General features: G+C 42.2%; 1 protein-coding gene across 2 annotated transcripts in view; it reads left to right on the top strand.

Moving 5' to 3' along the window:
• The first annotated feature begins 574 nt into the window (after positions 1-574).
• The window catches only part of CLIP2 (CAP-Gly domain containing linker protein 2), a 103,798-nt gene continuing 87,440 nt past the window's right edge, over positions 575-16,932 (top strand). For both annotated transcript variants that reach the window (XM_035900638.1, XM_035900639.1), the window contains exon 1: positions 575-644. The gene's annotated coding sequence lies outside the window, so the exon portion shown is untranslated. The remainder of the gene's footprint in view (positions 645-16,932) is intronic.

Genomic DNA, 16,932 nt, shown 5'->3' with positions numbered 1-16,932 from the left:
GGTGGGGCTGTGCTGGGCAGTTTTGGAGTCTGGCTGCTCTTCCTGCCCTACGGACTGCTTAAGTGTTAAGCCAATTAATAAAAACAGTAATATGTTCAGGAGTTCAGTAATTATTCAGCAGACTAAACCTTTGTTTCTTCTAGCTACCTTTATTTCCCCCTATAAAATGGAAGCAATAAAAGATACATCACAAAATACTGTAAGTAGTTATAATGTAGGGGTGTGGTTCTGGTGCTACTGTTAAGAGTTTCCTAGTTTTAAACCTCAGTAGTTACTAGGGCCTCGATGCATCCTTTAGCTGCTTATGCTCCAGAAAAGGACGTTCATGTTCACTCAGTGAGCAGAGGATATGCCCTTCAGTCTGGGTTCTTGATTCACCGGGAAGTGTTTCTATTCTAAGATTGTTGTGAGGCAGGAACTTAGAACTGATCATATTTGAAGCCCTGGGAGAGCGGTGATGCACTTCTAAGGGAGTAACTTCCTCTCACTTGCCACAACATTTGCATTCCGGTATTGTTGTCAGTGCCTCTTGCTTGGCGTTTTGAGATTAGTACGTGAACGCTTGCAGATGAGACCGTTGCCTTCAGCATGTGGAACTGGTTCAGCCTGTGGCCTGACAGTGATGGAGTTTGCCGAGGTTTCTTGTAAGACTTTCAAACTCTGGAGGGTGAAGTTTCCGTTACACAAAGTGCAGTCTGATATCCGAGTTTGTATGTAGGCAAGGTGGTCAGTGCTTTAATCTTGTTTTGTGGTTTTTTGGGGGTTTTTTTTGTTGGGTTTTTTTTTTTTATTAATAACTGTACTTGATTCCTTTTTGGGATAAGTGTTACTTAAGGGTGAAATGATAAGTGGTCTGCAGCCTTTGCGTGACTGGCTGAATTAACTGTGGATTAACTTTGCCTCTACTGGAGGTAAAGTAGAAAACTAAATAACACCACAGTTATGTGGCATAGGAAGGTAAAACAGTTGGCATTTTTTTTCAGTATTCAGATTGTTTGTAGCACACGTACCGGATGAACACATTGTTCCTGTAATACCTCGAGCTCACTGTGTTACTCTTGTCTTTTGGATTTAACTGACTGCACTGCTCAGCAGAGCCCAACGTGAGACAGTGAAATACTGCAGCTGCATACAGCACTGCTGGTCGTAAAAGTCTGTCACTACAGCATACTGGACTTGCTTTGGTTTCTTGCCAAATTAAACAGTTGTTATGCTCTTAGGAAGTACCAGCCTCTAGATAAGATACAATTTTTCTGGCGAGCATTAATTTTCCCCCTGTATGTGCAGGATTGCTGCTGATAAGCACCCAAAGGGCAGTAAGAAAGGCCATTCATTAGAATTGTTGCAGAGAGCCTGATGACATATTTTGTGATATGTTTCTGTGAACTAGTTGCAATGTGTTTCTCTGGAGCACGGTCTTCTAAAGGGCTGCAGCCCCTGTGTAGGCAGTAACTCCTTGCTTACCCAAAGTGGTTCTGTAGTTTAGCAAACATGGAACAAATATTTATTGAAGGCACAACAATATTGATAGGGATGTGTGGCAGGTGGATAGACAGACCTGAGCCTAAATTAGTTTTAAAACCTATCTGTCCCAAAGTGTGAACTGTTTTTATTGTAGTCTGTCTGTTGAGATCACAGGATGAATCCAGAATAAAATGAATTCCAAATTCAGTGCTGAAATGGCAGAACTCTTTTAATGTGTCAAATATAGTACCCAAATACACATGCACGCAGTAGATGTATTGTATTAGCCTGAAAGGAGAATAACCCTGAATTTAAGATTATTCTTCCTGACCTGTCTCCCTCCCACCATAAAATTTATATAGGAAAAGTTTATTGAGTATTTGTAATTAGTATAGAGTACAGATAAAGGCTTTTTGCTAATGTTCTAGTTAGTAAGGGGAATGGTCATCTTGAGTATATTCATCTACTACTAGTAATGGAGACCACCATCACACCATCAGAGAAATAAATAGTGATCTTGTGGTCATCCCAGGAGCAAGGAAGTCCCAGCTGCAGGTGCTCGATGTAGGGGACAGGTCCTGTAAAGACCATGTGGAGGCTCTTCTCAGATGAGCTCCCCTCAAGGGCTTGTGCTCTAGTCCCTATAAGGAAACCAAAGCCCAGTGCAGCAGGTTCTGTCAGAGGGTTGGGTAAATGCAGAAGCTGTGGCAAAAGAATTGCTGTTTTGCATGCAATGATTGGTGAAACTGATGATGGCTTGTTTTGAGTTCGAACAAGAAGTTGAAACTAGTGAAGACGTTAAAAGTGAGGCAGTAGTTGAAGGCAGCGAAGAGCAACAGTGATGAAATTGTGATGGGGGATGTGAGGTGTAAAATCCAGAAGGCAACAGAAATAAAGCATAAGAGAGGAAACTAACTTTAGCATTTGTTAGTGGAAAGTAGGTATCTGTACTGCCTATTCAGTACAGATAAATAATAAAAAAATTCTTACATACAGTGGTTTTGGGAGGGAGGGGAGAACTGCTTAGTATTCAAGGTCATTTTGCTTTTGGGTTAAATCTGTGAGTTCAGCTTACTGTTATTGTTAGGGCTAACACCGATATACGTTATCCAGCAGGTCTAAAAGGCCAGGGGCTGAGACCTTAAATTACAGTGTTAAGAGAAGTGCAAAGTTCCTTCGGCTGTCCGTTCCCCGTCCCCACCAGCCCTGCAGTCTCAGTTAAAGCTGTCACCTCCTATTGCAGCGTGCTGTTGTTCAGCAGCTACAAGTAGGTCACGTAGGACAGACGGTCTTGCTGCCAGGGAAATGCGGAGTCTGCAGTCCCCTTGGAGGCTATTCCCGTTTCGCTTGCTCTCTCATAGTTAGGTTGGAGACAGTGGAATGAATTCTGATGCTACCAAGCATTTTGTGTTCACTGAGGCTGAAAGCATAAAACGAAGCTGGTATAAATACCAGGAGTGAAAGTAATGATGGGGTGGTTAGAAGGGAGGCTGGACTGGTGCTTTATGGAACAGGGCATCACTGTGTTGGGGGGTTTCATGGGCTCAGCATGCCTGCACCCAGAGTGACAGGGCCCTAATTGCTCTAGAGCTGCTGTGCAAACCCAGGGATGACGTTGTCAGTATATGCAGGGCATGAATTTGTTCTTTTAGTATCGTGGCACCCTCCATTCTTCATGTATTATTAGACTGTCCCTGGGAGGTACAGTTGTGTCAATCTGAGCTAATGTTATGTGTGCCATTTAAAATTTCTTCTTGACTATAATGGCTGAGGTCACGCATTCACTCTCCACCAGCGCACTGCCATCTCCTAGCTTATTTCCACATCCACTGCCTCATCCTCTCTTGTTAGCATCTCTAGTAGCTGCAGAGCAATGGCAGCTCACCAGAAGAGTCTGAGTAAATACAGCATGACATCTGCCCGCCCTGCTACCTGACCGCTTTTATTTATGGCATTGCATTGCTTTTTACATTTTCATTAAGTACCTTTAAATGTTTTTTTTAATGCCGTTGCACGAAATTATAAGCAGCATGCTGTCTTCATCTGTGGTTAGGAAATTCATACTGCTAGAAGTGAGGCAAGTCACAGACTGTGGTGACAGAGTAGCTGGAAAGATCAATTTCAGCTTACTGCTACCAGGAGACTCTAATGTTGTATATATTTGCAATTCTTTTCTATAAGCAACTGAAAATACTTAAGAGTGGATTTAGAGCACTGCAATTTTAAGCTAGAGAAGCTTTATTATGATTTTTATGTGTGTGTTGGGGAATGAATTCTGATTTGTCCAGTGTTTCACACTAGGTTACAAGAAAAGGATTCAGGAGCCGTGACCTGCTAGTCCTACCCTCCTGCTCTTTGGATGCTTAAGACTAACAATGTAATTGAAATTTCCACCACCCCCACCCCCCCCCAAGCATGTAACAGAGAATTATGAGTGTCCAGTACAAGACCAGATGTGTGGTTACAGCTTTAGTCAGTAGAGGGAGTATGGACACCTGTATTAAAAGCCACATAGGGTCACCCATGACCACCAAGAGAATAGACTTTCTCCTAGAATTCCTCTTTTGTCTGCAACAAAAGGTAAATTCTTTCAGCGTACATCTTCCTAGCTGCCACAATGGAGCTATTGGCTACTAGTGCTGTTGATAAAGCTGAAAGTGTAGGAGAGGGGAATGATCCTTTGTACTTGCCATGCTTTTCTCCTTGCGGCAGTTGCCCTGTGAGCACTCAGCTGCTTGCACCTGCAGCTGGGGGCTGGCATGGAGCAGTACCTTTTCTCCTCCATGTCAGGTTCTCATGTCACTATTTTAGTGACTGTAGCAGGGTTCTGTTTGCACAAATGCCTGCTGCTGGGGAGGACATGCGCTCCCCCTTTACACTGAGGAAGCTGAGAAAGCGATTGTGTTGCCAAATGTAGATATTGCAAAGAGCATCCTGCAGCAGCGAGTGCCTTGCTGGGACTCCCTTGCGTAAGAGGAAGGATCTTGAAGAAGAAGAAAGAACCTGATGGCTCTGTGAGCCTTCTGCTTGAAGACTCAGCCTCAAGCTAGTACAAAACCAGAGGATTGTTCTGAGGGCTGTGTCGGCTAAGCTCTGATGAATGGTACCATCCAATAGTTTGAAACGGAGGTAGACAGTTTGGGTTCATTCATTCTTTTACCGGTGTGCCACTTAGTTTGTGTTTTCAGACTTAACGCTTGGTCTCTGTGGCTTCTGTTTCTCATAATAATGGGAATGTGGACTGACTCGACTGATGTTTATCAGAAACTTCAAAAGCAATTTCCAATGAAGTTGATACAAAGTGGATTTTATCTTTTTTAGAGTTGTGACTTTTGGTCAGATACGGTGCAGCCATGATATAGAACAATACTTCTGTTTAGTGCAGCCGGCATTTGTACTTTTTTGTGTTTGTTCCTTACATCAGCAGTCCGGTAATATTCCCCTAATTGGTACTGCGTAACATTATGCAATCCATTTCAGCTGAATCCGGTCTCTTAAATGATGGGCAAAAGTGTTTGGCTGAATGCAACAAAATAAATCTTAAACAACATTTATTTGTGCTCATTTTATGTATGTGAAAGATGAAAATGCAACAATGGTGTTGTTTATCAGGAGTCCAGGAGTTACCAGGCTGTAGCACTCTGGATTCCTTCAAGTCTGCAGCGCATGGATTTAGAAATATCAGAAGGAAGAGCTGCAGTATTCCAAACCCTGAAGTTCCTAAAGCATAAAGGAGGAATTTAGCAAAAGATTAAGGTAAGGGTTGAGACTGGCTTGACTGCAGAGTGCTTATGATAGAGGAAGTGAGAAAAATCTGACAAAAATAAAAATGCAGTTGTGATCTTCAGACCTCTGTATGTACAGGTGAATTTTAATCCAAATGTTTGATGTGGTTTTGCCTAGATATGCAATGAAAAATAGGACTTGTACTCTTAAGATTTGTTTTAGTGGCTGCATATCAATTTGGGATTTAAATGATGACTTGGTGTACCATTTTCAGTCTAGAGCATAATACCAAAATATGCATGTGGACTTTGATTGTCCCAAGAGAAGATGGGCTGTGAACCTTTCCTTAGTCTGGGAGAAACGAAAGGAAACAGTGCTGCATTACTGAGTAAAGGTGTATTCTGTTTTATGGGATTAAAGTCTGTATGGTTAGAGTTGGCTGCAGGCCAGCATGGTGCCAGGTTGGCCCTAGGGCTCCAGGCAGCATCTTGCAAATGAGATGTGACAGGACACTACTGTTGGATATTAACCCTGCAATCCAGGCTCCATTCCACCTGGGCTAACTCCCTAAATTTAGGGCTGTCCCCTTAAATTTCCCTTGCCTTAATTAGGTTGGGTATATCCTCTGATTAAAGACAGTTATTGTTCATTGTTTCTAGGGCTACTGTACTGAAGCTATCATAGAAGTCTGAGAAATGGGGGTGGGGAGAGAAAAAGTTTTTCTTTTCCTGCATTAGTCATCTGGGTTTTGCCCTTCCCAGTGAACAAATCCTATCAGAGTGCGCTTTACTGAGTAAGTGAGACTTACCTGCAGGTTTGAGCACAGTCAGGTTGGGGTATCTCTTGATGTTTAGTGACTTCCTTGAAAATACCTGATTTCCCTGCACCCATGCTGCTCTTTTTCTACTGACCCACTGTAAGCTGGTGGTCAGATTAAATGCAGACGCAACAGGAAAGGGCAGTAAGTTCCAATGTTGCAAGAGCTCCATTTAAGCAGCAGAGTAATTTATCACTTCACTGATACTGCGTTTAAGCGCTGTGTAAGAACAGGACACTTTAACAAAATGTTAAGACAGTTTTCCTATATTGTCCAGTATCCAGTAGGTCTTGCTTTAATGGTGTGTCAGAGCAACAGAGTTAATCTAATCAAACTTAAACATTAGCTTATTTATCCCCTCCTTTGTAGGTTTTTTACTTGCATTTCCTCAAAGCAGCTTTAACTGTGGCAGGAAGGGAAAATCCTTCTATCAGTCCCTTTTGTTCCATGCATCCAAAGCATCTAAGAGCACTTTGGTTGCATAGAATCTGTGCTTAATCATCTTCCTTGGTTGGTCGTATAGCTTTCACACTATAAGTCGCAGGATAAAAAGTTTCTATCAAAATTGGCTTGGAGAAGCCTGAAACCCCTTCCTACATATGGATTATTAATTATATTTTTGTTTCGTAAATTGACAGGCTGTCTTTAGTATATATCCAGATACTTAAAGATATGCTTATACATTTGCAGGTTTGGTGCCAGATTTTGTAAAATGCTTTTGGGCTCCCTCTCGATAAGCGTCAGACCATCGTTACAAGTCTTACAGAGGCCAGACAGATGCTAAGATACAGTGCCCCTAGCAGAGCATTTGTGATGTGAGGATTTTGCTCACCTTTTATTTAAAAGTTTATTTTCTTAATAGCTTGATTTCTGTTAAAGCATTTAAAGAGCTTTGAGTTTAAAAAATGTCCACTTAAATTGTCTTCTGGTTAGAGCACTTAAACTATTTCTCTATTCTGAGAGTTTTTTAAGTTTGGTTTTGGGTTTTTTTGGTAATCTCTGTTGTAGATACCTGTGGCTGGGGGAATTGGGGTTCATACATTGGTAAGGGAGAAACTGTCAGTAAATGAAGAGCAGAGAAGTGTCCTGGCGCTGAAGGCTGAGGTTTCTGATACCAGCTCAGAATTTGCTTGCCTGAACTTCAGTTTCCAATGGGAATTGCGCATTTGCATGCTGGAGGCAGCTGGATGCATTTGAGTGGGATTTTCAAAATGAACTCCTAGTCCTATAGCAGTGCAGGAGAAAACTCGCACCGACTTGAGTAAAACCAGGATTTAATTTAGGGGTGGTCTTTAGGGTGAGGTTGTTGTTTTTAAAATTTCATTCTTACAACAGTAACCTTAGGTGATGCTTGCACTGATACAGAATTATTTCTTCCTCCCCTCACCCCCCATACCATAAAGAGCACCTTAAATATTAATTTATTTTTTATCTAATCCCACCACATGCCATTATTAATCCATATGTTTTACTGCCACCCAGGAAAGCTTTGCATATAAAATGTTGACGTTACTAAATGAATGTTGGCTGCTGCATCCCAGGGTGCATTTTTCTTTCTTCCCTGATGTGTGGGATTTTTTATTGTCTTGGGTTTTTTCCCTTCCTTTCATTCTGACTGCCCTGCTATGACTTGTTTCCCATTTGCTCAGCCCTGTAGGGGAGATGTTCTGAGGGCTAATATTCATTGGACGGTAATTAAAACAATGAAGGATGAATGTTAATGTAAAATGCTACATTTATGTTGTCATTTTCAAGAAATAAATCTTCCCCTGCATGTATGCTCTTTTAGGAATCTGTCAGAAAGTAATAGGTAGCTTTTTTCTTTCCCTGCAGATTCCAGAAATCTGCAAAGAGGAATTCAGGCTTCTCAGAAAGGTCTTTTTACAGTGTCCTGTGCGACATAATTAGAGTTCAGAAACAGTCAGCCCTCATGGTAAGGCATATGAAATTAGGAACAGCCGGTTCTGTGCATTAGGTTTGAGCTGCGGAGGGCTGATGGTTGCTCCTCTGCACACAATTAGAGCTTACAGGACACTTCTGTGTCTCCAGTTAGTGGCCAACAAATGACATCTGCAGCTTCACGTTGGTCTTCTCAGGGAAGTGAAAGGATTGCAGAGGATTGTTTTCTCTACTGATATTAATGGTGGTCTTTGTTATTGGGGGCACAAGGAGATGGAAGAGGGCTGGCTGGCTGTGTGAGAAGACAAGACCTCTTTTCCCAGGAAGGTGCTTGTTCTGAGCTCAGGCATGCTCCTGTTCTGAAGGCACATGCAGAACAGCCTTTAGGGTGATGTAGTTTTAGGACCTGGGAGGAGTGTGGCAAAGTGGAGATTACCTGGAGAACTCAAAGCAGCAGCTTATGCAAGTGGCTGGGGTAAATATCAGCCTTTCCAAACCAAACCTTGAAGGGATCCCATCCTGGAATGCATCCACACCAACCCTGCAGCATGCATTCCCCTGGCGATGCAGTGGCTCCCTGCGGGACCCCCACTACAGGACCCCAGCTGAATTTGTTCCCTGCTGCCCTGGGTCACCGTTCAGTGTGCAGTTTTCCTTTGTGATCCTCCTTCCTACCACCTCTCCTTCTTGGTGTCCTGGACACTTGCCAGCTTGCCACTGAGTGCCCCCAAGAAATATTTACTTCCTGGTTGTTTTTTTTTTTTTTGCTTAGACCTCCAGAGGCCTCATTTTTTTCCATGAATAAAATATGAGCTGTTCTCCTGGAGCCATGAAGGGAGGAAACCACTGCCAGCTGGTGTGGCCACTGCTTTTTATTGCTGTGGTTGCTGATGCCTCCACCCTCGCAGGCAGGGAGACCTGAGAAGAGAAGAAACAGCGCCAGGGTTTAGTCTAGTGACTGTTTCCAGCATGAATTGTACTGTCTGGAGCCAATATTGAGGAACAGCTCGCTTTGTAATACCTTGTTTCAAGCAGTTTGTAACTGAGGAATTTAAATGTTTTGGTTTAAACTGAAATTATCCATGATTTATCTTTTGCGCAGAGCTAATGTTCAGTTTTCAGTCTGTTGTAATCAGCGGATATTTCCCTGGTATCTGTTCCCACCCCTCCCCCATCTTTTTTTTTTTTTATTTATCCAGATGCATGTGGAGTTGTACTATGGCTTGTCTTAGCTGAATCATATTGTGATTTTTCTGCTTCCACAGTTTATCAAGATTATTTTGCATTAGCTTTGTTTTTCTGCTTTGATTGCAGTTCTTCTTCTCTTGGTATCTTGTTCAGATTTAATAGACATGATACACAAATAATAATGTTCAATAATAGCATTTACTCTCTTGGTGACTGTACTTGTGCTCCCATACTCTGAAGACAGAACTTAATGGATGAGGTGAAGGGGTGTTGAATGCCCCTCTTTCCCATATGAGTAAAGAGCAATGCGTTGGCTTACCCACAAAAGTATTTAGTGGTGTTCTTCCTGGTCTTTGGGAACTATTATCTCCCTAAACGTCATTTGTCCTGGAGATTTCTAGGCTGCTGAGCAAAGCTTTCCATGCAGGTACTGGTTTTGACTCTTAGACTGGTACCAGAGCTGAGAACAGAGACTGATCCCTACACCATTACCACTTCCCTCTCTTGATCATTCTCGTAACATAGTTCCTGAAATCAGTACTCCTATCAGCTGAGAACAAGCTGGTTTGCTAGATATAAGTATATTTTTATAATAGTTTCCAAGTCTACTTTGGGATTTAGTTTTCCAATTCGGAGTGTGTGCTTGCTAGTATTATTTTGATAGAGTCTTTAACTGAATGGCTAAAAACTTCATTCACCCAGGCAGCGCACCTGCAGGGAAAAAAAGATGCTGCCAATATACAGGTGGTGGAACTGAAACAGGAAAGTTTGAAATGTCTTGCCCAAGAGAAGAGAGTTTGGGCCTAAAATGTGGCCTTTGTCCACTATATTGAGTACAATTGACTTCTTCCCTTAACTACTTACACAATTAACATTGGTGCAGGTTTTATGCCTTTTAATAAACATGGCTATATGCAAGTATTTATATGTTTGTGCATGCAGGACATTTGTGTATGACACTATATAGGTTTACTTGGTTAAACACAAATTGATCAGTAGCTCAGAAAAATGTCTTAGATGTTGAAAAAATACTACTTTTAACCCCTAAACATGAAACACAGATTTCCCCCACCCCTACACTGGTTATTTGGTGATTATTTGGTTATTTCATCCACTTATCTGGGTGCTAAAATAAAACAAATGCAGTTGTGCAATTTATCTGTTCAGTATTTCAGTTGTTAATGTAAGATACTGTTTACTGCTGCACTATAGGAGGATTCTGAATCGGGTAAGCTGCTTCCCAAGCAGATAGGGCTATATGAATTGAGTGTGCCCTACGTCCTCTGTGGCTATACTATTCTTCAGTGACAACCCTCTTTGTCTGATCAGTGAATTCCTAGTTAACCTCCTGAAATGCACACTGACATCAGGTGATAAAGGTGCTCGAAGGCCAGAAAATGTTACATATTGTCATTAGGGTGAGTATGAGCTGGGCTTGAGCTGTTGGCTTCCTCTGCCTTTTGGGAGTTCATCTCCTGTAGATAGATGATGCAGTAATACAAATGCCACCTGCACTGAATTACTTCAGCTTAGGAGACGTGTTGGAGTGGAATAGAAAAAGACAGAGTTGCACACACAATCTTTGTTGTAAAATGAATATATAGCAGCTATACGAATGGGTTTGATTGTACAGTTTATCAGTCAGCTGCTTCATTGGGCTTAACTGTTACTGGACGTGAAGGTTTAACACAATATAACCAGAATACAGCAAAATGCCCTTTATGAACATCCCTTGTTTTAGTGCATTGTAATATACTATACACAGCTGTGCTTAGTAAATCTTGTCTCAGAATGGAAATATTATTATTACTTACTGAAAATAACCTCATGATAAAGGTGCTACAGAATGTAGTGTGCATACAAATACACATCAAATGAAAGGCATACAGATGAACTAGACATGCCTCATCTGGCAGGATTGTAGGTTATAAATTGGTTTATTAGAACTGGAATTTTATGGAAATGAATGATTGAAAAGACATCTTGGCTGCCAGAAGTAGTTTTTATTTCCCCAGTACATCAGTCAGTGTAACCCTGAGGAAGGCATTTGACTTCCTTATGTAACTGGAAAATAGGGTAAAAGGCAGGAATATAATTGGAAAATCAAACGCTGCTTGGATGCGATTTCATTGCAATGGGTGACAAAAACATCTTTCTCACTGATATGATCATACAGTCTGCTGTAGGCCAGAGGGTTGTGGAGGTGGAAAACGATTGCAAATAATCTGCTGCTGCAGAGATCAGAGCCTGGCTTCCAGCAGAGCTGGGTGGCAGCACATCCTAGGTAAGCCCATGGCTTTGGCAGTCTGCAGGCAGAGTTCCTATAAAAACAAATGCCAAAATTGTTGTGGGACAGGACTTGTTTTCTGTTGGGAATGACACCCGCCTCCTTCAAGCCTACACTGGGATAGGAGAAGTATTTCACCCTTCTGTCTGCCTCTGTGATATAAGCTTACAATATTTTCTATGCACTTCATATCTCTCAAAACAATACAGTCTCAAGGCAGCAATGATGGAATGAATCAAACAAGGTTCTAGTTTCTTTGTCTGCTGCCCAGCTTGACCCGCTTATGTACTTCTAGATCTACCAAGTATCCAAACTGATATTTAAATATAGTGATATGGGTTTTTTGCAATGTGGGGATAGGGAGAGTGAAACTGCCCTGCAAGTTTGAAGGGGTTGATCTCTAATATCCTCTTTATTTTCTATGGAAACATCTGCAGGGCAGAGCCCTGTATTACAAATCTCCTTGGCTGTTCTTCCCCAGATCAGTCATGTCAGCCCCGTGAAGGGGGATCTGCCTGAGCTGGGGACTGTAAGTGGGGAAATTGTCAGACTTCAATTCCTTGACTATTGGGACCTGAAGGTCATTGCAGTATGTCATTCTCAAGGCAATTTTCTCTGGAACTGCAATATGGTAATGGCTTTGTTTTACGACCTTGATGTCACAAAGTATTAATAATTTCCTAAAACAAGCCCACTTGCAAAAAAAACTCAACAAGATTTGATCATTTGTTAGGGTTTTTGGTCAGTATTTATAGTCTGCTTAAATATCATAGCTTTTGGTGTGATACGTTACGTATGGATGCGAGTGGGTAGGTTTCTCTGCCATACTTGCCTGTATACAACGAGGAAATGAATTTTCAGTCTGTTGGGAGGGCAGCTGTTTCCATGACATTTTAAGCCCAGTTTGCAAATATCTTCCATCTTTTTTCTTTAGCTATGCATACAATTTGCATGCTAGATGGGTGTGGCGTGGCTTAATTCATATTTTTAAGTGTTTTTCATCAAAAAAACCCTCTTATTTCCTTTCTTCAGTAGATATCTCATAGTAATCTCCTATTTCTGTTCTTTTGCCACAAGCATTCTTAGATGTATTGCAAAGAATATAAAACGAAAGGTACAGGGGAATTACCAACTGGAACAGACCAGAAGCCTGTTCAAGCGAACATCCCCTCTGAGAAGCCAACTGTTATCACAGGCTCAAAGGAAAGAGAGGCAAACCTTAAGTGTGATGTCAATTATAGAATCTGTTCAGAGAAGTTTTTCATCAAGAGTTAAGGGTTGTCTCATACTTTTTTATTCTAATTAGAATTAGCATAGCTACCACTGAAATATAATTATCTTAATTACCTTTAATATATTCTGGCATTGAGTTCCACAGGTTAATTTACCTAAATTGTATTTTTCCACTTGTTAACTTTATATTTGTTGCCACCCTCCTCAGATTCTGTTTCTTCTAAACAGGGCAAAAGAACACACAATTTACCTCCTTTCCTTTCTTTCTTTCATAACTTCACAGCTGCTAGGAAGCTGGCATTTTCCTCCAGCCAAATCCAAGACGTGTATAGTGCATTTGTGCTGTCGGAAGCTAGGACTGCAACGCACGCTGCCGTGACTGAGCCCTGATGTTTGCAGAGAGAGACACATCGTGCAGTCTTGTGAGGAATATTGAGCATAATTACCGATTACTACATCCCCTGTTTCTAAACATGGTTGATGTGTGTCTGCATGCCTTTTGTTGCATAGTGGAGTAAGCATGTGCTTTACAGGTGCTGCGAGGACTGTCAGGTTAGTGGCTGTAGTGCACCTGGAAGATTAGGGTTAGTTGTCAGTTCTGACAGAACCGAGCATTTGCAGCGTTCATTGAGCTTGTCTGTGAGTATTTAGGACTGAGACAAATACTAGGCAGCATGAGCTATTTTAATGTGTACCTTCTACACTTAGTCTGGTCAACTCAAAGCACTTTACAGATCAGGTTGGTACCATTGTTCCTCTTTCACTGTTAGCGTTGTTGAGATAGAGGGAGTTTCCATTTTAGACCAGCAGTAAAACCAGAAACTAGATTAGAGGCCATTTACCATGTATCCCTGTACAGTGCTCTACAGAAAGCCACACTGGCAGCATTTGCACGGTGATTCTTCCTTATTGGAACATATAATACAGTTTATGTAGTACAATTAATAAAACCAAATTGGCAGGAAACTGAAGTATGTGCAAGTTCCTGGATCTGGGTTATATCATAGCATTTGACAGACAAAATCCATGTTATAAAGGATTTTCTGTAATAAATATTCTAAAATGAAAATGAACATCTGGCATAGGATCAGGCTTTCTCAACCTTTCCATATCTGTTTTAGTAAAACTGGGATTTTTGGGAGTCATGACTGCCCTTTCTGCCTGGCAATCACTGCAGTAATATCCAGTCGGTGAGTGAAGTCCTTTGGGGCACCTTGCTACTCTGCTGTCACAAGATATGTTACTTCTGCGTGAAGAAATAATCTCCTTTTTATAAAGACATCGCACCAATTCTTCAAACGTTTTAATGTCATACTGAAAAATGACAGCTAGGATCAGTGGATGGTTGAAGGGGTTGATGGTGGAAGCATACTATGGTGGGAAAACTGAAATTCTAACATATGGTAGATAGGTCCTCTGTACTAGAATAGCATGCTTCTGTTGCATGGATATTTCTGTGGAAAGAGAACAAAACGCAGTTTAATTATCACCCAGCGCTTTCCCAGAGACAGGTTATCAGCCCATTCCCCTGCATCAGTACTGAAACAAGATGCGCTGTGGGGTTTGGGCTATGTATTTATGCTATGCTCATTACTGCGGTATTTAAGTTTAGGTTAGTCAGGGTCTTTGGTTGAAATCTCTCCTTAATTAAAAACATACATATGTTTGCGGGAAGTAGAGGGCAGCTAGTTGTACTGTGGAGGGCCTCCTACCTTTTCCGTGCTCTTTCTGCCTTACACAAGAAAACTGCTAATATTCCACACGTCGTTACGATGCCAGCAGAGCTCATTACCAGAGGCTTAGGTCTCACCCAGTAGGCAAAGCTGGCTGGGAACAACGAGCTTATCTGCTACTTTAATGACTGGAAATTAGTGGACTGTGGGTGATCCTGAGTGGGACTGCAAGTTGTGTAAACTTCTTTCTGCTTCAATTTTCTCATCTGCAACTTGTTATGAAGTATGTTTCATGTGTGCTTTGGGATCTTCTGTGTTAAATTACAGTGTCAATGCCTTTTTGGGGATAGCCTTGCTTTTCTGGAGAATTAAAGGCTAAGAACCCAAAGCGGCAGGACTGGATGTTTCAGTGGTCAGTGCCCGCAGTCAGGCCAGCTGTCCCCACCAGCTCCATGCATTGCCTGCTGGAGACATTTAAATAAGTCTGGCTTTTCTCTGAGTGTCAAAATTGAAGCTCGTTTCCCTCCTCTTCCCCAATAAACACAGCTTTCGTTGTAGGTACTGAGGTCTTTTTTCAAGTTCTAGGCACAGCTAGGAAGCTTTTTCATCCTGGCTCCCATTCCTCATCTTTGCTCTTCTAACAGACTCCAGTTCATGCAAAGGAAACAGAATTCTCTTGCCTCTCACAGGTGCTGCACATTCTGTAGCTCTGCTAAAAAACATCTGGTGCTTTTATCTGGTCTGAAATAGCATTTGTGGCAGAGCCCAAACAGCAGGGAAATGGACTGCTTTTTTTTTCATAAAGTACAGGCTGGCTCCAACTTATTACAGATCCTGTTCAACCAGGTCAGAGAAAACAATAAATCTTCACACCCCTGAGAACAATGAGAAAAGTCTGGTTGCACGTACTTGGAGCAGCAGCAGAAGAGGGGAATAATTTTTTTGACATACAATGAAAAATAGTGAGTCAGAAGTAATTTTGATTTGCAATGCACAGAGACAGAGCTTGGATGGTTTGTAAATGACTGGGCCTGGTACACATGATGCTTTGACAACTGGAAAAACGCAGAGTTGTCCTGTTATGAGCGATCTTTGTCTCCCTGTATTCTCCTGAGGATACACTGAGCTATAAGGAAGTATACAGAGAATTATGAGAAGCTTTATAAAATAGGCTGCCACTTCACCTGATGAATAGAGTATAGGACACTGTGCTGGGAGCTCTCAAGTCTGGCTTTCTTCTCTGACTTGAATGTGTGTAAAAAGGAATGCACGAACTGAGTGAAGTACAACGTGATAACGCCCAGGGTCTGGCCACCTGGCTTCTGCACCCAGCCATGCTGCTGCGTTAGAGTGAGCCTTGGGAAGATAAACGAATTCCTCCCAATTTCATTTCCCAAGTCCACAAAATATAGGTGATGTTTGCTCACCTTTGAGGTCAGTAGGCATAAAAGTCCCTTTATTTGTGCAAGCCTAGCTAAGTGCAACTGTCAATTGCCCTGATCTTTAAAAAATGGACTAAGCAAAGGGCAGCCTGATCTTTAGTCTCGATCCAGACAAGCAACAAGCTTTAGGGCAATAACAAAGAGAATTAAAATAAATATGTGGTACTGTGCTGGGATGAGAGTGCTGCTTAGAATGGATTATCCACTACTTAACCTCTGTTTTTTTACTGTGCTATTCCCTGCCCACCCAGGAATAAGATGTTACACTCATTAGTGCCAAATCTCCCTTCAGTCTCTCCATGCTCTTCTCATCCTGTATTACTTTCTTTTGGTTATGCTTAGTTGTAGATGTTTGATACTGAAATGTAGATGTTGGCCAACTTATTTCTGTTTCAGCTGGGTGATCACAGATACCTTATTTTTTTCTCTCCATGTCTCATTTGCTTCATCTCGCATAGCTCGTCGGAGATGTCAAGATCGGAGGCAGCCTGGGCTGCAGTGACCACGCGCTGGTGGAGCTCACGCTCCTAAGGGAAATGACAAGAACAAAGAGTATAGTCAGGACCCTAAATTTTAGAAAAGCAAACTTCCAGCTCCTCAAGGAGATAGTCAGAAGAACTCCCTGGGAAACGGTCCTCAGAGACAGGGGAGCAGAACAGAGCTGGCGGATCTTTAAGGATGTGATCCACAGAGCGCAAGAGCTCTCGATCCCTAGCTGTAAGAAATCAGGAAAAGAAGGGAAGAGACCGGCGTGGCTGAGACAAGAGATGCTGGTCGAACTAAGGAAGAAGAGGGAACTGCACAGGCAGTGGAAGCAGGGACAGGTATCCTGGGAAGAATATAGGGAAGCGGTCAGGTTGTGTAGGAATGGGGTCAGGAAGGCCAAGGCGCAGCTGGAACTGAACTTGGCTAGGGATGCGAAGAATAATAAGAAGGGTTTCTACAGGCATATCAGCCGGAAAAGGATGGTTAAAGAAAGTGTACCCCCACTGATGAGCAAGACTGGCAGGCTGGTAACAGCAGATGAGGAGAAGGCTGAGGTACTCAACGACTTTTTTGCCTCAGTCTTCACTGGCAACCTCTCTCCTCACCCCTCCCGAGTCGATGGATGGCATGAGGGGCACCGGGAGGGCAAAACCCCTCCTGCTGTAGGAGAAGACCAGGTTCGTGACCACCTGAGGAACCTGAATGCACACAAGTCCA

The sequence above is a fragment of the Egretta garzetta genome, unplaced genomic scaffold (assembly GCF_000687185.1).
Source record: "Egretta garzetta isolate BGI_Z169 unplaced genomic scaffold, ASM68718v1 scaffold108, whole genome shotgun sequence".
Lineage (NCBI taxonomy): Eukaryota > Metazoa > Chordata > Aves > Pelecaniformes > Ardeidae > Egretta > Egretta garzetta.
Note: the sequence above shows the minus strand (reverse complement) of the source record. Positions and strands in the feature narration are given on the sequence as shown.